Below are 25913 nucleotides of genomic sequence, written 5' to 3'. Positions count from 1 at the left end.
ACATCTCTGGAGCTGCCCCCCAACACCCTTTGGGAAGAATTTGTTTCCAATTGTTGCTATGGCTGTCCCGGAACTCTCTACAAATAGAACAGGAACTCAAAGAGGTCTGTCTGCTTTTGCCTCCAGAGTTCTAGGGTTAAAGGTGAATGTTGCCACTTTCAGTTGTCATCATGAAATTTTAAACCTTCAAAAACGTGAGAAATAATGGATGATTCTAGAAACTTACGTTGTGGAAAAGAGTAAAAGAAAATGTTGCCAGAATTATATTACTAATATTAGATGCCAAAATGTAGTTAAGCAACAATGTTTTTGGAAATCTGAGGGGCTTTCAAATCCAATAGATAAAGACATTATCTTGTATTCAAGGACTCGGGGAAATTTGTTTAACATCATTTCCTCTCTAGATTTTCCTAAGGACTTACTCCAACAAGAAAGGGATGAGACAAGCAAAAAGACACAGAGTCAAGGAAGAGTGTGATGTAGCACTGAAAAAAATCAGCCCTGGAAAGCCAGCAGCACAAAAAAATAAAACAGTGTCTCCAGGGAAACGAAATCAGACGGAAATGGGGCTCACGACAGTAGCTGAGTAGTGGACTGTGCGCTATAGTCTGATCGTGTCCCCCAAACACATGTTGACATAGCCTAGGTTTGTGTACACTATTCACACACTGACATCACCTGATCAGGAAGAAAAAATTCAACCCTTTTTGTCCCTCCTCCCTCCTCCTGCTGCAGTACCCTGGTGGTACTGGGTCCTTTATTAAGAAAAATGTGAGCAAGGTCCCAAGAAGAGCGTCTACCACTACCAGTTTTCTAACTGTATTCTAAATACTTATCTCTATACCCACAAATAAGTGAAGCTTTCACCCTCATCTAAGGAACTTCTTTCGGCAATAGGTGGAGCCAAGAACCATAAATGGTCAAATGCAGAAACATGTGACTGTGGGGTGACTAGCTTAGTTTGCTTTCTGTCACTATGATAGACACCATGATCAAAAGCAGCTTGGGGAAGAAAGGATTTATTTCATTAAATATGTATTTATTAAAGAGAAGATAATGAATTAGGGGACATGGGTGGAGTTAGCGAGGCCAGCAGGACAGGTAGAAGTGATGGCAATGCAGTGCTCATCTATGAAGTTCTCAGAAAGTAAACCGGAAAAAAAGAAAAATGTGGCAAACAAATCCTACTTACTGGAACTCTGACAGTTTATCTTTAGGAAAGATAAGGATGACTAAGCCAATAAAACTCAAGTTCTAAAGCACCACACTAGAATAGCATAAGCAAAGGGGTTTAGAGAAAACTAACTTTAATGGTGGTTTATTATACACAACTGACTTAGCACGGCAACAGCGACCAAGATTAAATTGTACTTATTATGCAAATATGGACATTTTAAATTGTATTAACGAACAATCTAAGCATTCATTAGGTTATTCATGTTAAGCTATGTAGTTTTGTTTTTCATGGGGTAAGGAAGACTTGATTCCTTCCTTTATTTTTTTATTTATTTTGTTGTTTTGTTTTGTTTTTTTTAAGACAGGGTTTCTCTGTGGCTTTGGAGCCTGTCCTGGAGCTCACTTTGTACACCAGGCTGGCCTTGAACTCCTAGAGATCTGCCTGCCTCTGCCTCCCAAGTGCTGGGATTAAAGGCGTGGGCCACCACTGCCTGGCTGACTCCTTTCTTTACTTAGCTTTAGTAATACTTTATGACACTTTTATGAGTTCTCTCCCCTCCCCCAGTGTTAAGTGACCACTTTCTCCTCTTAACAGAAGGTTTGTTTTGTTTTGTTTTGTTTTTTACTATGCCCTAGAGTATCTTCTTCAGTTTGCAAAACAAAGAAGGAACTTAGTAACTAGGTACTTTAGCTGTGAATTTACTACCATTAGCTTTATGACTTTAAGTAGTTCAATTTCTCCAGGCTTCTGAGTCCTTTTACAGTGGGATTTAATATTTACTATATACTATTATTTTTAAAAAGGGGGCTGGAGAGATGGCTCAGAGGTTAAGAGCATTGCCTGATCTTCCAAAGGTCCTGAGTTCGATTTCCAGAAACCACATGGTGGCTCACAACCATCTGTAATGGGGTCTGGTGCCCTTTCTGGCCTGCAGGCATACACACAGACAGAATATTGTATATATAATAAATAAACAAACAAACAAATAAATAAATAAATATTTTTTAAAATAAGTTAAATGAAAGGCAAGCATATTGGTAAATGGCACCTGATTTAATAAATGGCAAGTAAAAAGTAATCTTACTACATAGAGTTTGGGGCATTTTGCCTCAGTGTATGTATTTCTTGTCTTATAAATTGACTATGGCTGGGCAGTGTTGGCGCATGTCTTTAATCCCAGCACTTGGGGGCAGAGGCAGGCAGATCTCTGAGTTCGAGACCAGCCAAGTCTACAAGAGCTAGTTCCAGGACAGTCTCCAAAGCTACAGAGAAACCCTGTCTCAAAAAAAAAAAAAAAAAAACAAAAATTAATATGGAGAGCTAGGTGATGGTGGCTCATACCTTTAATCCCAGTACTCAGAAGTCAGAGGCAGATCTCTGAGTTCGAGGCCAGCCTGGTCTATAGAGCAAGTTCCAGGACAGGAAGGGCTATACAGAGAAGTCCTACCTCAAAATAAATAAACAAATAAGCAAACAAATAAATTGAAATGTATATGTATGTTTGTTTTATAAACTCAATTTCAATAAATTATGTTTTGGCTTTCAAGATTCCCACTTGAGACTGCTTATAGTGGCACATACCTCTAATTCCAGCGTTCAGGAGGCTAAGCTCCTGATAAAGAATGGAATTGGGAATTCCTGCAAATTGCTCATTTCTTAGTCATTATGCTTGACTAAGGGGCTAAGAAGATAGCAGTTATATTTGATGATGCTATTCGGAGGGTCTGATGTTGGGGCGGCTGACCAATCCCTTGTATGAGGGGCGTGGCCGCCCCAGGGGCGAAGTTTACCTTTAAAAGAACCGGGTATGGGATAGGCCCGCCCTTCTTCCTCTTGGTTCGCTGCTCTTCCCTGGAACCTTGGCTCTGTAAGTTTATCCCATTTTCTCCCTTTATTAAAACTGATTTATTCTAAAAGGCTTTTTTGTTGTTTATTTCAAGTCTCCGCCGCATCAGTCTTTTTTTTCTTTTTTCCTTTTTTTTTTTTTTTTTTTTTTTTTTTTTTTTGTGAGACAGGGTTTCCCTGTAGCTTTGGAGCCTGTCCTGGAATTAGCTCTTGCAGACCAGGCTGACCTCGAACTCACAGAGATCCGCCTGCCTCTGCCTCCCGAGTGCTGGGATTAAAGGCGTGCGCCACCACCGCCTGGCTAGGTCAGTCTTATAATAGTCCTCTACGAATTTTATGTTAATCAACTTTAATATATCTAAGTTTTTCAGTATTAGAAAAACAGTATATAGTCTTGATTGTTCAATGAGTCAGGAAGTGAGAGCCTATTTTCTTTCTTTCTTTTTTTGGTTTTTCGAGACAGGGTTTCTCTGTAGCTTTGGAGCCTGTCCTGAAACTAGCTCTTGTAGATCAGGCTGGCCTCGAACTCACAGAGATCCGCCTGCCTCTGCCTCCGGAGTCCTGGGATTAAAGGCGTGCGCCACCACCACCTGGCCTTGAGATGGGGTCTTTCTATTATAGCCCTGGCTATCCTGAAACTTGCTATATAGATCAGGCTGGACTCAAACTCACAGACATCTACCTTCTTCCCCTCAAATTTTGGAATTAAAAACATGCACCACCACACTGGACTTGTTTGCTTTTAAAAAAAATTTCTTTCTATTTATGTGTTTGTACCACATGGGTCTGTGCCTGAAGATGCCAGAAGGGAGCATCAGCTCAGATCTGGAGCTCCAGACAGCTGAAAGCCACCTAACTTGGGTGCCGAAAACAATTCAAGATGTTAGAAAAAGCAGTGAGCATTTTTTAACCACTGACCCATCTCTCAGGCCTCCTAATATTGGTTGGTTTTGATTATTAAAGAGAGTAGCCTAAAACCAGTAGTGAAGATTTTTCTCTCTTGGGCTGAGTGGCTCCTGGACTGTGGCTGCACACCCAAATGACAGACACTCCAGGGCAATCTGAGAAAGAAGCTAGGTTGATGAGTCAGCCCATGGCACACTTTCTCTGCATGGTCCTAAATCAAAGCTTCAGTTAATGACAAGGCTTTCTTTGTTTCTAAGGAGCTTGTCTAGGGAGTGACAAGATTGAAGGGATACCATTAATAGCCTCTAACACATCTTTGTTTTATTGATGATATTTGTTGCAAAAGTCCAATTGTTGCTTGTGGAAACCTACAGAGGTCATTACTTAGATATTTTCTTACTTAAATCCCATTGTTATTTTTTTCCATCCTCCCACCCTCCCTCCCTCTCTCCATCCCTTCCTTCCTTTTTTCCCTTGTCTCTTCATCACATCATGTAGTCTAGGCTGGCTTAGAACTCAAACTCTTCTCCCTTCATCCTCTTGAGTGCTGAAAGTGTAGGTACTCACCACACCCAAACTCCTTTTTATTTTAAATTAAAAATTGATGCCTCCTTCCCTGCCCTAAAGTATTTGACTAGGTTGCTTATGCACTAAGTTGTGCCAAGCCTATTCTTTCCCATAAAAGCTATGTTTTGCTGGTCTTTGGGGTGATTCATCTACTATGTATGCATACAAATTATACTTCAGAAGGCTGTTGTAAGAATTAATTAGTGTTTTCTGCATGCTTTATGATCTTCAGATGAAAGGCACAAGATGAAAAGCAGTGTGTCTACATAAAATAACACTGGGATACATTGTAAAGAATGTGAGGAATCTTTCTGAACTAAAGGTTGTACTGAGTATTAACTACATTGTCTTTCTTATTGTTTAAAATAGAATGAAACAGTATTTGAAGGAACACCAAGGACCTTGAGAGATAGTTCAGATGAGTATACAAATTATCAAGATGGTCTTATAGACTTTAGCTTTGAATAGTAAATATCAAAAAGAAAAAGGAAGAAGGAATGAAGCAGGGTGCGGGGGGCATATAAGTAAAGATGGAATAAGACAGCTTATAGCAATAATAAAGATCCCTTGCCCAGAGGTCCCAGCACATATCTGGAATCCCAGCCCTAGGGGGATAGCGACTAGGAGGATCAACAAACAGCTCAAGGTCCTTCCTCAACTGCAAAGTGAGTTCAGCAACAGCTCTGGACTATGTGAGACCTTGTCTCCAACAAACACACAAACAAATAAAACTGATTCTTGATACTTTCCTCACTGTTTTATTTATTTATTTATTTATTTATTTTTGTTTTTCGAGACAGGGTTTCTCTGTAGCTTTGGAGCCTGTCCTGGAACTAGCTCTTGTAGACCAGGCTGGTCTCAGACTCATGGAGATCCACCTGCCTCTGCCTCCCCAGTGTTGGGATTAAAGGCATGTGCCACCACTGCCCTGCTAGTTTATTAGAAATCTTTTATTCCTCAAAGTTTTACATGTAGGAGGAAAGAAAGGTTTAAAGAAATAGGACAAAGAAAGGAGGAAGGAAAACTATGTAAATATAAGTATCAGTGGGCATAGGAGGAACCAGTTGCTTTTTAGTGTTTTGGTTGTTTGTTTTGTTTTTTTGAGACAGAGTTTTTCTGGATAGCCCTGGCTGTCTTAGAACTCACTATGTAGACCAGGCTGGCCTTAAACACGAAGATCCAGCTACCACCGCCTGGTGAGAAACCACTTATTTTTTAACCTATCCTTTTTTAAGATTTATTTTTAATTTAATTAGTTATGTGTATATGTATGTATCTCTATGGGGTGCGTTTATGTGTGTGTGCGTGTGTGTGTGTGTGTGTGTGTGTTTGCCATGTATTGGGGGCGAGGAGGTTAGCTTCTCTGAAACTGGAGTTACAGGCAGCTGTGAGGCCACCCAATGCGAATGCTTGGAAACCAAACTTGCATTCTCCACAAGAGAGCAAACAACATACTCTTAACTGCTGAGTCATCTCTCCAGCCCCAAACCTGAGTATTCTTCTACTTTATTCCCCTGATGATCAGACCTTCTAAGGATCAGTTTATTCTGTTCATCCAGTCCCATCTGCTTCAGTTGGGTCCCTCGACACCTCAGATCTGGACTACCACAACCGTTCCCTCGCAACACACCTGAACTTATTTTAAGCCTGCATTCCCAACTAATCATGTCTAAATCCCTTTCTACCTTAGAAGGCCTGCTGTTATCCAGCCCAATTTACCCATCCCCAGTGACCATCTATTCCCTGCCGTCGTTCTCCCGGGAAGAATGGCCTTGTTCAGAATTCTGACATCATCAGGGTGTCCCATATTTCTCCTCTCACTGCTCTAGACTTAACTCGCTCCTGTGGTTTCCTGTCCATTTAAAAGCGTTCCGTGATTACTCCAGCTCCCCATGATCTTTCTGTTCTGTCCTACTTGGCTTCTGGACACCTAGGGTTTAGGCCACAGGTTTTCCCTGTTAGTTTTGCCTACGTAAAATTGTGGGGTGAAGCTGTAACTTCCTGGATGCAGGGACCACTCTTAATGCACACGGCAGCTTGCCCTGGAGTTTAACGACTTACAGAGCATTATCAGTGTGGGTAAGGCCTTTATTTTCAGAAACAGGACAAATATTTTGACAATTACTATGTACGTCCACCTCAGTTTCTGACTCATGAAGAAAGACTTTAGTTCTGAGGCTACAGACCATCGGCTGGGTTTTCTGGCATAGAAGGAATATTAAATATTGCATTTATCATGCCTAATACCTAAGGGAAATATTACCCCTCAAATTTTCTATTTCTCTTGCTTGTTCCACTCTCATTAATAAACTCTTAGGCATCCTAGTGATGGTGGCAAACAGTTTTAATCCCAACACTTAGGAGGTAGAGGCAGGCAGATCTCTGAGTTTGAAGCCAGCCTGGTCAACGGAGTGAGTTCCAGAAAACCAGGGCAACACAGAGAAACCCTGTTTCAAATAAATAGATAGATAGAAAAATAGATGATAGATAGATAGATAGATAGATAGATAGATAGATAGATAGATAGATAGATAGATAGATTAAAAAGTTCCTCCCAGGCTTTCTAGGTTCCCTGATAGCAAAAGACTGAGTTCCAGATAGGCAGAAAATATTTTCTGACTGGAAAAAAAAATGTGCCTTTGTAAGGTTGTAACAGTAACACCCTGTACATTTTATCAGTGTGGATTTTCTTCAAGTTATACGTCATCTCTGGTTAATCAAGAGAACCAAGTTTATGAATCTCCAAAGCTGAGGAACAGTCACCAAGGCAATGGTGACCTTGCCAAGTCATCTGGCCAAGAGAGGCTGCCAGATCAGTGTTCACACAGCAGCAAACACCTCCACCAAAACAGAGGGCAAACAAGCAAACCTGTCCCACAGTTCTGCTTGTTAAAGCATCTGTCCTGGCGTGGGCTACTCCAGATAGGCCACAGGCTTTATGAGCCAGGCAGCCTCACAACCTGTGACTCATGCATCACTGTGATTTATTAAGTCACAGTGTTAGTCAGGTTTCCGTCACCAAAACAAATGCCTGAGATAAGCAACTTAGAAAAAAAAAAAGATTGATTCTGTTCATGATTGCTTGGTCCTATTGTTTTGTAGGCCTGTTATAAGGCAGTAGCATACTGCTAGAATACAAAACAAAAAGCACATCTGTGTCCTCACATGTCGGGGAGCAAAGGGAGAGAAAGGGAAGAGAGCTGCACTCAAACAGCTCCTTTCAAGGGCGCACTACAGGTGACCCGTAGGCCTCTCGCCCCTCAAGTTTGTACAAACTCCCACTAGCATCTTCCCAAGCACGAGCCTTTGGGGAGATATTTAAGACATAAACTGCCACAACCACACTGGGCCAATAGCCAATCATAATATGTCTGTTTAGTCATGTGAAATAGGATTCTAAGGAGTTGATGTGTGTACAGTGACTGACTCATACAGTGCCCAGCATCTAAAAGCTAATAAATACCGGTCATGGAAAAAAGCAACTTCCAAAACAGATTATAATGATAAAGCTAATTTAGGCTCAGCCTACTGACTCATTTTGATAAAACATAGGGATAGATAGCTTAGTGAACTTGTTAAAATTTGGTGAAGATTTGTAACTTCATCCTTGTTTTTGTCAATTTCTTTTTCCTTTAAATGTGTTTTCCCATGAATTAAAAGCAATTCTTCAAAAGAAAAGGGTCTATATATTTTCCTTCTGAAGTAGTAAGGGTAGCTGGAGGAGGCTAACATAAAGTCTCATAAGGGAGTGCACAGATAGGAGTAGTGGCAATTATAAAGACCATGGGAATACAGGGTGAATGACACGAACCCCAGAGAAAAGAGAAGTGTCCGGGTGTCCAGAGGGGTCACTGAACTTTCAGAAATATTTCACAACATCCTTATGAAGAAGAACTGATGTTGTAACTAAAGATGGGCCCAAAGCTTGCTCTCACGCTCAGCTCTATGTCTTAAATAGAGTTTCTGAACCTTTAACTGATAAAATTATTTTTTTTTTTTTTTTTTTTTTTTTTTTTTTTTGAGACAGGGTTTCCCTGTAGTTTCTAGAGCCTGTCCTGGAACTAGCTCTTGTAGACCAGGCTGGTCTCGAACTCAGAGATCCGCCTGCCTCTGCCTCCCAAGTGCTGGGATTAAAGGCGTGCGCCACCACCGCCCGGCCTGATAAAATTATTTATAATACAAGTGAGTTCTTGTTTAGTAGGCAAGAATGTGCTTTTTGTGCACACTTCCTAAGGTATTGAAATCCATCATGTCTAAGGAATTCTCTGGGTTATGTAGAACACTGGTGGATCTTCGTCAAATGCACCCAGACCATCAACAAACATTTCTAAGTTTTCAACATTTTCTGAGCATTCAAAATCAAATTGATTTATTGGTTTAGTTTCAAAACCTCCATTAAGTATATATAATTTTTGCATATTCGGAAACATTGGGTGCTTTTGCTCCTACACTGCGACCGATGCCATTTTTGATGCCATTACAAAGACTCAGTTACCAGCTCTGCCACTTTTTTGATGTATGACCTCTGGGCAATTAACAACCTTGCTATTTCCTCAACCTCCTTGTTGTTTTAATATGGTGATAATAATGGTGTTTGTTAGCTTTTATCAACTTGACACAGCCTAGAGTCACCTGGCAAGAGGAAGCCTCAGTTGAAGAATGGCCCTCATCAAATTGGCCTGTGGTAATGTTTGTGAGAGATCTTTTGCTTGTTCGTTTGTTTTAAAGAACATTTGAAAAGAGTTATTTTATATGTATGGGTGTTTTGTCAGCATGTATGTTTATCCATATGAGTTCTTGGTGCCTATGGAAACCAGGAGAGGGCATTGGATATTCTCCACGTGGAGTTACAAATGGTTGTGGGTGGCTGTGCATCTGCTCATCCAAACCCAGATCTTCTGGAAGAACAATCAGTGCTGTTAACCTCAGAACCATCTAACACCTAGAGGCGGTTTTGATTGGTGATTTGACATGGGAAGTCCCAGTCCACTGTGGGTGGCACCATCCCTAGACAAACTGGCCTAAGTTTAAAAGAAAGTTAGATGTTGCAGATGAGGGTAAGGACTGTGGCTGTGGCTCTTGTTTAGACCCACAGGCACTCAGGAAGTTGCGCAGCCCCCAGCAGCTCCAGCAGTTTCTGTGCACCCGGGTAGTGAACAGTTCTGAACCAGGATTAATGCAGCTCTTAGACTTCATCAGAGAAGTTTCTTCGTGCAGTGGATGTTGTTAATGCAAAAACTCACAATTTGTCAAAGCGAAGAGAATAAACAAGTGGAGAGTGCCCAGTAACAAATGGGACATGTGTATCACAACACCTTCCCAAAACCCAGGTACCATCTCAAAAAGAACAGAAAGATTGGAAGAGCCAGAATTCAGAAAGGATCAGAGCAAAACAGTGTCTTCTGCACTCATGAAGACACAGCAGGTGTAGCTGCCTGTTCAAGACCTGCACAGGATCAAACCACTCAACATTCTAGCACAGGGTGGGTGGGGAAGAGGTTAAGCCTCTGTCCCCAAGGATGGGTCGATGAACACTTCCTGGATTCTGGGGTTTGAAGAGTCAGGGTTTTGTTTTGCTTTTTTTTTTTTTTTTTTTTGGTTCCTGTTTTTCGAGACAGGGTTTCTACATATAATAGCCCTCGCTGTCCTGGAACTCACTTTGTATACCAGGCTGGCCTCAAATTTAAAATTTACAGAGATCCACCTGCCTCTCTGCCTTTTGAGTACTGGAATTAAACGTTTCCATCACAATGCCCAGCTCGAGTCAGGGTTTTTTTTTTTAATGACTATGGCTTCTGGTAAGTCAACCACACTCCAGTGGATGACCCAATACCAAAAAGTATATAGACAGAACAAATTTGAGTAGATGGGTTATACAATAGTAGTAGTAGTAATAGTAGTAATAATAATAATAAATAAGACATGAAGATGGAGTTAGGGCAGGGAGGTAGGGTGGATCTGGGAAGAGTTAAGGAGAAGAACTCGTAAATATAATCAAAATATATTATACAAAATTATCAGAGAATTAATGAACATATTTTTAAAAGAAAAGTTGAGTGAACTAGAGATTGAAGCCATAAGCAGCATTCCTCCATAAATTCTGCTTTAGTTTCTTCATAAGTTCCTACTGTGACTTCCCTCAATGATGAACTGTGACCTAGAATTGTAAGCTAAATAAACTCTTTACTCCCCAGGTTGCTTTTAGTCATAGAGTGTTATCACAGCAACAGAAACCAAACTAAAACAATTGCACTTCCCATTTATAATGCTGTTGTAAAATTTTTATTGGGAGCTAGAGAAGTAGCTACAAAGTTAAGAGCACTGGGTGCTCCTCAGAAGCCAGCAAGCACCCACATGACAGCTCACAACTGTCTGTAGCTCTAGCTCCGAGGGAAGTCTGAAACTGTCTAACCTCTGTGAGCATGAGTCTTGCACATGGTATACATACACTCGTGAAGGTAAACACTCACTCATACACATAAAATAAACAAATATTTAAAAAGTAAAAAATAATTTTAAAAAATTTAAGTGAGTAAGTACACTAAGAACTATATATGATGCCAGGTGGTGCACTCCTATAAAGGCAGCAATCAGAAGACAGAGGCAGGCAGATCTCTGAGTTCGAGTCTAGCCTAGTCTACAGAGTAAGTTCCAGGACATCCAAAGCTGCACAGAGAAACTCTGTCTCAAAAAAAAAAAAAAAAAAAAAAAAAACAAGCAAACAAAAAAAAACCTAATCAATCAAACAAACAGGAAAACCATATATGTGACACATAGCAAACACTCAAAGATGAGAAGGTACAGTGATGGGGGCCTGTAACCTCACCTACTTAGGAGGCTGAGATGGAAGGATTAAAAGTTCAATGATATCTGGGCTACAGATCAAATTCAAGGCCACTATGGACAATTTAGTGAGACCCTGTCTCAAAAAAAAAAAAAAAATGGAAAAATAGGGGTGGGGGGTGGGGATATAGCTGAGTACTGAAGCAATTGCTAACCTGTACTAGGCTCTAGATTCAATCCCCAATACCAACAACAGCAATAAAAAAGAGTAGTTACTATTGACATTTCTATTCTTGTTTTGTAGAACTTTCTAAAAATAAGTTTTAATACAGTTTACATAAAATGCAAAGTCTAGTGAGCCCATGGTTTTAAGAGACTGTCTCATATGACAAAAGTCATATTTATATGCTTTGCCCACTTGCCTTTCGGGGGTCTTGGTGCAATTACTCATAAGGCTCTGACTTTTGTAGCTATCAGAATGGGCACATGACAGAATGGAGCCTGTCCCTTCCTTTCTTGCTTGCTGTGTTGAGGTTGGGGAGGGAGATCCTAATTCACATTTGCCTTTGGATGAGAATCTATAATAATTTAAGACTGGGACTGCCAATCATATTATTGGTCTCTATTTTATTACCAAGGAAAATGTTGCCATCAGAATAGGATTGGCAGATAATTCTACAATTCAGAGAATATCCATCACCAATCAGCACATGCCGTTAGTAACAAAAAGGAAACAGGAAATCCCATTCTGGACTTCCAAACGTGATTCCAATTTAAAACATGTTGTTTTACTGTTTCTACAGGTGATATCAGTACCATTAAACAACCGTCATGTGTATCATGTGCCAGGAATTGTTTTAAGCATCTTCAGTTGTAGCAACACTAAAATATAAGTGTATTACTTCCTTTTTTCGTTGCTGTGAGCAAATATCTAGTAATAAATAAAAAAATTTCAGAAAAAAAATTCAGAAACAAGTGGATCTCTGCGAGTTCCAGGCCAACCTTGTGTACAGAGCAAGTTCCAGGATAGGCTCCAAAGCTACAGAGAAACCCTGTCTCAAAAACAATCAAAACAGATAGATAGATAGATAGATAGATAGATAGATAGATAGATAGATAGATAGATTCAATATAAATAACACAAGGAGGAAGGGTTTGCTTTGGCTTAGAATGAGAAGGGATACAGTCCATCATGGCGGCTGGAACATGAGAGATGAACACTGGTGTTCAAGGCTCGTCATTTTTATTCACTTTGGAACAGCAGCCCATTGGATGGTTGCTGCCAACATTCAGAATGGGTCTCCCTTATTTAGTTAAATCTTTCTGGATGCATGTCAATAGACACACACAAAGATGTGTTTCCATGGTGATTCTAAAACTAATCAGGTTGAAAATGAAGACTGGCTGGGCGGTGGTGAAGCATGCCTTTAATACCAGTACTCAGGAGGCAGAAGCAGGCAGAGCTCTAGAGTTCAAGGTTAGCCTGATCTACACAGCTAGTTCCAAGACAGGCTTCAAAGCTCCAGAGAAAAAACCCTGTCACGAAAAAGAAAGAAAGAAAGAAAGAAAGAAAGGAAGGAAGGAAGGAAGGAAGGAAGGAAGGAAGGAAGAAAGAGAGAAGACTGACCATAGCAGTAGATAATAGGATATTATCCTTGTTTTGTGGATGAGGAAGTGAAAAAACCAAGACTGTGTCATCTGTACAAGGACCACACAGGTGGAGACAGGATTTGAAACAAGAGCCCAAAGTCTGTTTCCTCTGTCAAGTGCTCATTGATCGTAGATGTTGGAAGATTACACTCTTTTAGGTCTCAATCTCAGGACAAATGGCTAACTGAGGTGTCTATTAACATATCAAAGCGGGTCCTAGCGCCAGTCTCCCTTAATCCCTATCTGTTACCAGTCATCCTTGTTGGCATACCCTAAACTTTCCAAACCCAATTCCTTTCTCCAGCTTCTCATCCCTATAAAACCTCAGCCACTAGCTAAGGGTTCTATTTGCCTCTTCATCTCTTGGTCTCTGGATTCCCAGTTACTCCCTTGGTCACCCCCTCTTCTCTTCCTCTCTTGCTCTCTCCCACCTCCTCTCCTCCCATGACCATGCTCAGTCTGGACCCTTCCAGATGCCTCTGGCTGTTTTCTCCCTCATATCTTCAATAAACCTTCTCCCCAAATATACTAGGCGCAGTCACTATGATGATAGTGGCAGGGCTAAATAGCTTATCAGAAGTCCATTGATTAGTGTTAAAACTCTGAACTTTTGAGAAGTCTTAGCATAACAATAGCATAAAGAGGGAAAGAAAACTAAAACATTTTTATACCTCACATCACTTCCTTAGACCTTTCTAATTTGTATGAAACATTTTTTTAATTTTTTATACACTCTCCATACTTTACACTGAGAATAAGATAGGGCATGGCTTGCATAACAAATGTGTACTGAGCTGAAGGCAGGGAAAAAGAAAAAACAAATGGCCAATGTAGTACTGTCTACTAAAAAGATTGGGAAAATGTAATAATAAAGGTTCTCCAGTGAACATTAGTTTCTTCGACACTCTCCCAAATGTCACTCATTCTCTGTGTTATATATATTGAGACAGGGTTTCTGTAGCTTTGGAGCCTGTCCTGGAACTCGCTCTGAAGACCAGGTTGGCCTCAAACTCACAGATTCACCTGCACCTGTCTCTGCCTCCTGAGTGCCGAATTTAAGGTGTGCGCCACTAACCGCCTAAGCATTTTTTAAAATATATTCTCTGACCATTTATCAACTTTGGAAAGGGGCCCTGGCATATTTCCATCATCTCTGAGATTCCTGGAACACAATTTCCATACAGTACCTCTGCCGTATTTGTACTCTTTATTTGGTATTCCATAGCATCCTGGTTTAATTAGTTCTCCTTCCTTGTTTTGAAAACACCTTGGAATTTGTTAAGGATCTCCTATTTGCTGTAACAATTAGTCCTATCTTAATAAATATGACTATTGATAGGTGCTTCTGCTTTATGTATATATAATGTATACATATATTACACACACACACACACACACACACTTCTATCTTCTATCTACATATCATGTATTTTTGCCAGAAACCATCTCCCCCTGGTCATAGAAATCATCTCTCTGGGTTTTTGTTTGGCTTATTTGAGGGGGGTTGGTGGTGGTGGTGGTTCCACAGGAATTTAACCCATTTGTCTTACTTTTCTATTGCTGTGACAAAGCACCGTGACAAGGCAATTTATTAAAGAAGATATTTAATTTGGGGCTCACAATTTGAGTTGGTAGAGTCCATGGCCATCAAAACCAGGACCATGGCAGCAGGCAGGCAGCTGGAACAGCAGCTGAGATCTTATATTTATCTTATCCACAAGCATGAGGCAGAAGGAGAAAGAGAGCTAACTAGTGTGGGCTTCTGGAAGCTCAAAGCCCACATGCAGTGACATTCCTCTCCAAAGCCATACCTCCTTATCCTTCCTAAATAGTTCTACCAACTGGGGACCAAACATTCAAATATATGAACCCATGGAAGCCATTCTCATGAAAGCCACTACACCACCATAGTGGGGAAAGTTTGACAGAGTGACTTCAGGCAGCTGTTCACATACTGTGAACCAGGAAGCAAAAACTCCTAAGTGGTACTAAAATCCTGACCCCAGTGATTTACTTCCACCAGTCAGGCCTGCCTCCTCAAACTGCCACAGCATTCCAGATATCACCACAAACGGTGACCGGCACTTGACACAGCCTTTGGGGGACATTCTACATTCCATTCAGAGTCTATGCCAAATATTATTTCCCCAAGTAAGCCTTTCCTGAATTCTTCCCACACAGAGCTCACACACCTTCATCTAGTCTGTGTTTGTGATTCTGGTCCCTTTTTAGCATATCCTCATACATATTTGCTACCTCTCTCTGTCTCCTGCTTTGGGATGAAAATTCCTGTGGGCAAGGATGTTTTATCATCTCTGTATCCTCAACTTCTCCTTCCCCCACAGGGTTTCTTCATGTAACAGCAGCCTTGGCTGTCCTAGAACTCACTCTGTAGACCAGGCTGGCCTTGAATTTAAAGAGATCCACCAGCCTCTGTGTCCCAAATGCTGGGATTAAAGGTGTGCACCACCACTGCCTGGCTGTATCCTCAACTCTTAATAAGTCCTTACCACAGAGTATTTTCCCAATAAATGTTTCTGAAATAGATTAAATAGATGCATGTGGCCCAGTAACTCAACTTGATCTTTCTTTTGTTCAACAAGAAAGTCATTATCATAAAAAGATGTCTAGAAATGTAGATTTCCCATAGTTTCAAAAGATACTTTGAATACTCAGCAGTGAACATCTGATACTTAGTATATCTGAACATCTATCTTCTTACTATGCAAACCATATTTGTTGTAGCAAAACATCTGGACTGTAGTTCTGTCAAAGGCAACAGGGAAGACGCAGCCTAGTAGCCACCAGTAGCCTGAGGAGTTCTCTGCTCAGGGGACCCCATTCAGGAAAAGCCAGATTCTTGACTGCCCTGAAGAAAAGAAATTCAGGATGAGTCAGAGGGAAGCAAAGCTAATAGCTAACTAAGTAGAGATGTTTCAAATAGCGATAAATTGGGCATTTAAAGAATGACATGCGGCCAGGTAACTTAACAACAGATACACACTTAGGTATCTTCACGTCACAGTCGACACATAGACCCCCCCCCACATGCATGCACGCTCACACACACACACACACACACACACACACACACATACACACAAACATTTCTGTGACTTTTATGCTACATTGCTCAAAAAATGCCATATACAACAGAGATTAAAAATTAAGAAGTTGGGGACAGGGAAATAGTCTGATCAAAATATACGTAAGAAAAAAATTTAGTTAAAAAAATGAAAAAGCCGGGGTGGTGACACACACCTTTATTCCCAGCACTCAGGAGGCAGAGGTAGACAGATCTCTATGAGTTCAAGGCCTGTTTGATCGATCTACTTAAAGAATTCTAGGACCTCCAGGGCTACATGGAGAGACCCTGTCTCAAAAACCCAAAATAAAGGGGGCTGGAGAGATGGCTCAGTGGTTAAGAGCATTGCCTGCTCTTCCAAAGGTCCTGAGTTCAATTCCCAGCAACCACATGGTGGCTCACAGCCATCTGTAATGAGATCTGGTGCCCTCTTCTGGTCTGCCTGTATAAATAATAAATAAATAAATAAATATTTAAAAAAACAAAATAAATAAATAAAAATTACACAGGCGGTGGTGGTGCATGCCTTTGGGAGGTAGAAGTGGGTGGATCGCTGTGAGGTCGAGGCCAACCTGGTCTACAAGAGCTAGTACCAGGACAAGCTCCAAAGCTACAGAGAAACCCTGTCTTGAAAAACCAAAAGAAAAAAAACCAACAAAAATTACACTTATGTTTTACAATTACACTTAATATGCCAACAGTGGAAGGATTGGTATAGTTTTTTTTATCTTAAGGATTTGCTTTTGTAAATGAAGCTGTAAGGTTTTCTAAGGTGAGCTATTTAGGTTTAGTGAGGAGAGAGGAATGTTTCTCTCCTCTACAGGCACGTGCACACACATATACTCCACACTCAAGTACATTCAAACACAGATACACAACACACATGCACACAAGTAGCAATGATAATAATGATTTTATCATCTTATCAGCAGGATGAGAAAACGGGACCTTCAGTTCAAACTAGCAGTATCCTATCTGTGACACTGGCCGATGGAATGTCTATGCCAGGTAGATCTCCATCAGATTTAGAAGAGTACTTAGGTATCTAAATCAAACAGTTTTCACCCAAGAAATAGGAGTTAGGAAAGATAACCCAGAGGCTGGCCACTAACAATGCCAGGCTATAGGGACAGAGCTCCAGACCTGTGCTTACCTGCAGCAGCACCTAAGGCCATGGAGGGTACAGACGTGTCCTGATAACACCTCAAGTGGGAGGGAGGCAATCTGGCAGGGAGGAACCTGGAGTTTGCGCTCCAAACTCATTCCATCAGTCAAAGATGTCAGGAAGACACCTGACACAGGAACATCCTCTGTGTGACATGGCGATCAAGGGTAAAGGAAATCAAGGAAGTCCCTTGTGTAGACAGCATTTGGGGATCATTCAACAATGGCATTTAACTGTATTTGTGCTCTAATCTTCAGATCTGTTCATTTTATAAGTTCCACACTCATTAAACAACTTCCCTAAGCCCCTAGTTGCCATAACCACAGTTTTTTGTTAGGAATTTTTCCTAACGCGAGCTCTCTGTCTACGCAAAAATCCCAATCAAGCCAAATCACAACAAGCCAAATTAAAAATAGCCAGGCTTAATGGGATTCCTGTGTTCTCAGGTGGCCCCGAGGGGGAACCAGGAGAGGAAAGAGACCACGTGTTTCTCCTTTGGGAGCTTACTTAAATACCCTGTGGGAGTGGTCCTGACTCCTTCCCCCCCTCCCCCCCCCCCCCCCCCCCCCCCGTCAGGACCTGGCATGCTGGGATTTGGAGTCCAGACCAATACAACTCCCAGGCCTGGGGGCTACACACCCAACTTAACACTTTCAACCTCCAGGAGTTTGACTACTTCAGATACTTCACATAACAGGGATCATACAGTAGCTAATGTTTTGAAACTTACTTCATTTAGCATGATACTTTGTTTTGCATCTATTTATTTGTTTATCTTGTGCATGTGCGTATGGGGGGGTACATGTGACACACTGCATGCGACAGCTTGTAGGAGTTGGTAGGTGCCTTTACTCATTGAACCTGTGGGGAAAGAACTGAGTTATTATATCTTCAAGTCGGACCGATGTGACAGAATTCTCTTCCTTCTAAAAATATAGAAATTGAATAAAAGCCATATGTGTGCGCACATGCACACATTTGCAGTTAAGCCATGCATTAAAGATTCATTCCTAATAGACACTGGCTTTGCTTTCTCCTGCCCTTTCTTCCTGCCTGTAACAAAGTGTTTTACCCAAGTACCCTAAGCCAAGCATCTGTGAATGAGTCCTCTGGAACTGTGAGCCACAACAGACTTTCCCCCTTGAAACTGGTCCTGTCTGGGGTTAAGTCACAATGACAACAGAACTAATGTGGCAACTATGTTTCCATGCTTTTAGATGTAGACTCACAAGTAGGGTTGCTGGATCGTGGATTTTTTTTTATTGGTCTTTGTTTATCTTTTCAGCTTTTTATTCTATTTACTTTCATCTTATTCGATTGTTTGTCTTTCAATACAGGGTTTCTCTGCTTAGTTATGGCTGTGCTAGAACTCACCATATAGACCAGGCTGGTCTTACTAAGACCCGCCAGTCTCTGCTAAAAGCATGTACCACCATAGACTGCCTCTTTTCAGCTTTTAAGACAGGCCGTCTTGTAGTCCAGGTTAAAATCAAGTTCCTGTTCCTCGTGCCTCCACCGCTGGAATTGTAGGCATGTGCTACCATGCCTAGTTTGATGCCTTAAAAACAAAAGATCTATTTTCTTTTGAATTATGTATGTGTGCATGTGTCTGTATATGGACGTGAGTGCAGGTGCCTAAGGAGGCCAGAAAAGGGTGTCAGATGCCGTGGAGCTGGCGTTACAAGTAGCTGTCAGCTGCCTCAATAGGTTCTCAAAACCAAACAGCTCCTCTGCAAAAGCATACACTTGCTTAACTGTTGAGCCCTCTCTCCAGTACCTGATGTTTTACTTTTATAAAAAATAAACTCGTCATGGCAGCGCACATTTTTAATCTCAGCACCAGGGAGGCAGTAGAGGCAGGCAAACCTCTGAGTCTGAAGCCAGCGTGGTATACAGAACAAGTTCCAGGCAGCCAAGGCTACTCAGAAAGACCCTGATTCTGAAAAACCAAAATAAATAAATAGCTGAGCTGGGTATGATGTGCACACCTGTAATCTGAGGATCAAGAATTCCAAGCCAGGCTTGACTATACAGCAAGACCCTACCGCCAAACAACCATAAAATAATAAAGTCAAAAATCAAAACAAAGCAAAGCTTTGATACAAGACTTTTTCAAAGCATTTTACTCCCCCCCCCTCGCCCCACTGATAATACTTAAGAGAGCCCATATCCCTGAAAACTTCCATGTGTGGCCAGTCTTAGGAGAGCACCATTTAAATGTCCAATTGAGGTAGATCTCTTAAAGAAAAGTAGTGGGAAGCCCAGCAGTGGTGGCCACGCTTTTAATCTCCCACTTGGGAGGAGGCAGAGGCAGACAGATATCTATGAGTTCGAGGCCAGTTTGGTATGCAGAGTGAATTCCAGGACAGCCAGCATTACACAAAGAAACTCTGTCTTGAAACAACAACAACAACAACAACACACACACACACACACACATAGAGTTTAAAAAAAGTGGGGGTGGGCCAAGAGTAGGACAAAAACCAGGTGCAATTTCCTGAGTCTAAGGAAGAGAGGGTTTCAAGCAATGGAGTGATAAAGATCTTCTTACTCATTCTCCTCCAATACATTTTCTACTCTTTTTTTTTTTTTTTTTTTTTTTTTTTTTTTTTTTTTTTTTTTTTTTGGTTTTTCGAGACAGGGTTTCTCTGTGGCTTTGGAGCCTGTCCTGGAACTAGCTCTTGTAGACCAGGCTGGTCTCGAACTCACAGAGATCCACCTGCCTCTGCCTCCCGAGTGCTGAGATTAAAGGCGTGCGCCACCACCGCCCGGCATTTTCTACTCTTTTATTACAAAATTATTTCCTTAACAAGCAAATCTTATCATGTTCCTCTTCTGTCTCTCAGATCTCATGTGGCTGTTTGGGAATGATTAGGAGGTGTGACTTTATGTTGGAAGAGATATGTCACTAGAGGTGGGTTTTGGGGTTTCAAAAGCTATTCCCAGTTAGGTCTCTCTACCTTGCCCTTGTTTATCAAGATGTAAGACCTCAGCTGCTGGGGGCTGGAGAGATGGTTCAGTGGTTCAGAGCACTGGCTGCTCTTCTAGAGTTCCTGAATTCAATTTCTAACAACTGCATGGTGATTCACAACCATCTATAATGGATCTGATGCCCTCTACTCTCACACAGGAAAACATGCAAATAGGGCATTCATATACATAAAATACATAAATAAATATTTTTTTTAAAAATCTCAGTGCTGCTCCCGCACCATGCCTGCATGCCTGCTGCCAGGAGCATATGATGGTCACGGAGTCTTGCCCTCTGGAACTGTGATCCCAAATTAAATGCTTTCTTTAATAAGTGGCCTTGGCCATGGTGTTTTGTCAGGTCAGTGGAAAAGTGTCTAAGGCAAGTGGTGACACAAGCCTGCAATCTCGGCACTTTGGAGTCTGAGATAGGAGTGAATCCTGGACCAGTCTGGGCTACATAGCAAGGCTATGTCTCAAAAATCAATTCCTGTGATTTTTTTTTTAAATGTGCTCACTAGAGAACAACTATGGTTTTGATTAGATGCTACAGAAACAAGGTTTAGACTCTCTGCACAAAAGAACTATAGACAAACATTTCAATTTGGCAATTTAAATATTTTTGAAAAAACTTAAAAACTAATCTTTTTACATGTAATTTTAATGAGGAACATTTGATTGCCCTGGATGAAGTGCTTGATTAAGAAATTTCTTGTTGGCAAAAGGAATAGGAAGCACAATGTGCTTGTAATGATCTTCAGCAAAGAGAGATTCAGACAGCTCCTTTTCCCTTTGAGAAACCTGCAATATTGGTTTTTAAATTAGAATCTAAATAGTCTTGGGTGATGAATTAAAAATTCAAATCAAATTGTGAGAAGAGTGCTTATTATATTTGGAGATAATCAGCTAAGTTCACAGGGGAAACATGTAGTTTGGGATACCTTCATTCTAGTTACAGTGAAATGGATCCAGCTGGACCTTTAAGTTTTAAGGCTGATGACTCTGGTTGCAAAAATTAGAGCACAGATAGGAACATACAGACATTTTCAGTAAGCTGAGAAAAGGGCAACTATATAAGAAATGGAAAAATACATTGTATCTGTAGTCCCTTGATTTTCACCCTTTTCCTTGTATGTGTTAAACCATCCCAGTGTTTAAGCAGAAGGGGAGTTTACTGGGAAAAGATTGGATAATGAGTAGTTCTGAGGGTCAAGAAGTGAGGGATCCTAAGCTAGTCTTGAAATGGTCTGATGTCACTGATACTGGGCAAGAGTCCAGGCATTGTAGCCATTTGGTCTATGATGTCCTTCCTGCTAGTCTCTGGGTACCTCTGTGCTGTGGGATGAAGCTTGCTTACTTTCCTGTAACTCACTGCAGATTCAAAGTCCAAACTAAGGGCATACGGTTAACCAAGCTCGGATCACCTTCTCTTGGGCTGGCCTGAGTGTACTGGGTGTTAAATTGGGGACTGGGGAAAGCCAGACAAGCGTCTGGACTTCTGGTCCCTGTAATGGAAGAAGACATCTTACTACCCCTTGCATTTCCCAAGGGGAAAGTTCTTAGTGGAAGGAGGAAGGGGTCAGAATCTAGATAGTCCCAAACTTACCAATGTTCACATTTTCCTATCTTCCAAGAGTCTATGAGACTCTTGCCCTCTCCAATAGAGAAATATTGCTTTATTCCTACAACAGTAGGTGATAGGTCACTAAGTTGCTAGTTTGTGAAAGTCCAGGCATTGCCATACATATGGATACATGCGGCTACACTAACATCCGCTGACTTCTCTAATTCTGCTACTCCTGTTGAAAAGGAGACACATCATTGTTCCAGACTAAAGAAGCCTGTGTTACTGACATCATTAGAGCCAACCATGGCATATCCCCTGAACTCAAGAGGGTAAAACTAATGCATTTGAGAAAAAATTAGGATTGAGGGAAGGCAAATCAACCCTCCTCTTTGTAAGTCAAGATGTGAGGGAACTTCAGTTCCTAGCTGCTGAGAGGTTCTCTAAGGCCACTTAAATGTTTTTTTTTTTAAGCTAAGGCTTTATTCTGTTCTTCACACACAATCGTGGATGATCTCTTAGCTCTTTTTATTTTACCTAGTCTTTGTAAACTAAGAGCATTAGAAGAAATCTATCCATCTCAGAACTTTTTTTGGGGGGGGGGGTTCGAGACAGGGTTTCTCTGTGTAGTTTTGGAGCCTGTCCTGGAACTAGCTCTTGTAGACCAGGCTAGCCTCGAACTCATAGAGATCCACCTGCCTCTGCCTTCCGAGTGCTGGGATTAAAGGCATGCGCCACCACCGCCCGCCCGGCCAGAACTCAGTTTTACCTTTAGTTTTACATAGTCACCCATTCATATAATAATTATCTATGTAGGGTTGTTATTGTTTTAGATTATTGACTCCTTGGAAGGAAAGAGCCCTGTCTGTTTAACTAGTTGTAAATAGCACCCAACATTTGTTATTATGTGTAAGACTTTGATTGTTATTAGACATAACAAAATATACTTTACCCAACTATAGCAAATAAAATCTATCTTCACATAAGTTAAGTTCAGCAAACAGTGATCTGGGGTTCAAATAGAGCCCCCAACTATTTTTAATCAATGAAATCTTATTGGAAAACAATCATTCTGATTTATTCACAACTATCTATACTGCTCCTATTGTACGGTGATGAACTGAGTAGCTCTGATAGAGACCATATGGCCTAGAAAGCCTAAAATATTTACTTTCTGGTCATTTAGCACAAAGGATTGCTGACCACTTATATTAGTGCTCTTACCTAAGAAACTCAGATGAAATCACCCAGAAAATAAAAAATGAAAAGATACTTTGTTATTTTAATAACTTCCAGTCAGCCGGGCAGTGGTGGCGCATGCCTTTAATTCCAGCACTCAGGAAGCAGAGGCAGGTGGATCCCTTGTGAATTTAAGGCCAGCCTGGTCTACAAGAGCTAGTTCCAGGACGGACTCTAAAGCTACAGAGAAACCCTGTCTCGAAAAACCAAAAAAAAAAAAAAAATTGAAAATGTTTGGGTTTATTTTATTTATCGAGACAGGGTTCTCTGTGTAATGTTGGTTGTCCTGGAACTCACTCTGAAGACCATGTTGGACTATAAACTCAGAGATCAGTCTGCCTTTGCCTCCCAAGCACTGGGATTAAAGGCATGTGCCACCACCACCCATCCTGAATTTAGCGTTTCTAAAACTAACTTTTAATCACATTGCTAATTAACCAGATCACATAGCAGGGCTGGAGATGGCTCAGCAGTAAAGACTGTGGACGGCTATTGAAGATGGAACAGAGTTCCATCCTCGCATCTACACAAGATAGCTTTGAACCACCTTAACAGAACTATATGGATCTGACACTCTTCTGGCTTCCAAGGACATGCATCACATGTACATGTATCTTCACTACACACATACTAACACAGAAGAAAAAGTTTAAATAAGAGTAAAATTATATAGCCACATAGCTAGTCGATAGGAGACAAGGGTTTGGATTCACTCTTTTTGTTTGTTGAAAGAGACAACAGAGTGCTTGTCTCCGGCGCGAAATCTTCAAGGTTACTTCGTGGAGTGGGCACTATGGTGGCTCAGGCCCTGAGGTCCCACAGGCCCCATGGCGGTGTTGCGCTCCATGGAAGCCATGGAGGTGGTGTTCCTACTGATGAGGAGCAGGCTACAGGGCTGGAGAGGAAGATCATGATAGCCACAGAGAAGGGACTGGATCCATACAATATGCTACCTCTGAAGGCAGCTTCAAGCACAAGGAAGATCCTAATTTAGTCCCGTCCATCACCAACAAGAGGATAATGGTCGCATCTGTGAAGAGGACAACTGTACCGTCTTCTGGTTTTGGCTGCACAAATGTGAGACTCAGTGATGCCCAGGCTGTGGAACCCGTTATAAGTTGGTGCCCCACCAACGGCCCACTGAGCCCTGCATTAACTTTTCAGAATGTGATGGAAAACTTCCCTCCAAAAGACTAATCATTGTATTGGCTCCTGTCCATTGGTTTCCCAGCTGCCCAGACCCAAATAAACACACAGAAACTGTATTAATTACAGCACTGTTTGGCTTATTAGCTCAGGCTTCTTATTAACTAACTCTTATATATTAAATATATTAAAAAGCTCTGACACTTTTTGTGAGATTTGCACCTGCAGGGGCTGCCAAAGATATTTTCTATCACCATTGCTACTTTGGCCTGTGGGAAAATGACTGGCCTAGTATGTTTGCAGAACAGATAGCACCATTTGAGAAGATGGGAACATTCAAAGAAGACTTGATTCAAACTCCAAGGAATATAGGAATAAATGGAAGTAGCAATTACGAAGCTGAATAACCAATCAGCTTCTACCATAGGAATGTATTCCCATCTGGCTCATGACATGCCTTGAAGAGACAGAGATCAGAATAAAGAAGCCGAAGGGCTAGAGAGATGGCTTATCAGTAAAAAGCGCTCCTGTTCATAAGAGCACGGTTCCCAGCCGTGGCCTATAATTCTAGCTGCTTTTTATTTTTATTTTTTATTTTTTGGTCTCTTGGGCATACAGATATACATTCACACAGATACAAATGTACACATAAAATAAAAAGAAAATCTGAAAAATAGAAAAAAAACACAAACACCATAAAACAAACAAACTAACTTCCAGGTCTCCCTAAACTCAGAACCTACAAGTAAGGCATTGAGCAGAGAAAAGTTTCCTCTTTACATTGTGAAAAGCACATTTTTAGGTTAACCTATCTTCCCTTCCTCTACTGGAAAATACCAGAAGTTGAGTGAGAAAAAGTTTTGGTTCCGAAGTGGTGCCACACACCTTTATCCCAGCATTTGAGAGGCAGAGAAAGGTGGATCTTCCGAGTTCCAGGCCAGCCTGGTCTACAGAGTGAGTTGCAGGCCAGCCAGGGATACACAGAGAAACCTTGTCTCAAAAAAACCACACACACACACACACACACACAAGCACACACACACAAAAAGAGAGGAAGGGAGGGAAAAAGGAAGAAAGGAAGGAAGAGAAGAAGGAAGGAATGAAGGAAGGAAGGAAGGAAGGAAGGAAGGAAGAAAGGAAGGAAGAAAGGAAAAGAAAAGAAAAAAGATTTGAGTAAGTAAAAGAAAAATGATTTCAGCCAGGTGGTGGTGGCACACACCTTTAATCCCAGCACTTGGGAGGCAGAGGCAGGTGGATCTTTGTGAGTTTGAGGCCAGCCTGGTCTACAAGAGCTAGTTCCACGACAGGCTCCAAAGCCACAAAAGAAACAAAAAAGAAAAAAAAGATTTTGTTCACAGTTTTGGAGATATGGAAAAATGACATCAATATTTATTCAGATCTCCCAAGGGTCCCCTCAGTAGACACATATCATTACAGAAGGCCTTAAGGTGGAAATTTACAATTATTATTTAATGACATATATCCTCCAGAAATATGTTGACACCCTAACTCCTAGTATCTCAGACAAGGTACTTAGAGATGAGATAGGACCTTTTAAAAAAAATAATTAAGGTAGTCAGGCGTGGTGACACAAGCCTTTAATCCCAGTACTCAAGATGCTGAGGCAGATACATCTCTGAATTCAAGGCTAGCCTGGTCTACAGAATGAGTTCCAGGACAGCCAGGGCTACACAGAGAAACCCAGTCTCGAAAAATCAAAGTCAATAAATAATTAAGGTAAAATAAGGTCAAGTGGGTAGGCCCTAATCCAAAAGAAGAGATTAGGACAGACCCCACAGACTTGTAGGCATTATAC

At 41.2% G+C, this 25913-nt stretch overlaps 1 pseudogene; it reads left to right on the top strand.

Annotated features, from left to right (window-relative positions):
- Positions 1–1070: 1070 nt before the first annotated feature.
- Positions 1071–24504, top strand: LOC121676945 (annotated as a pseudogene).
- The last annotated feature ends 1409 nt before the right edge of the window (positions 24505–25913 follow it).

The sequence above is a fragment of the Arvicola amphibius genome, chromosome 12 (genome assembly GCF_903992535.2).
Source record: "Arvicola amphibius chromosome 12, mArvAmp1.2, whole genome shotgun sequence".
Taxonomy (NCBI): Eukaryota; Metazoa; Chordata; class Mammalia; order Rodentia; family Cricetidae; genus Arvicola; species Arvicola amphibius.
Note: the sequence above shows the minus strand (reverse complement) of the source record. Positions and strands in the feature narration are given on the sequence as shown.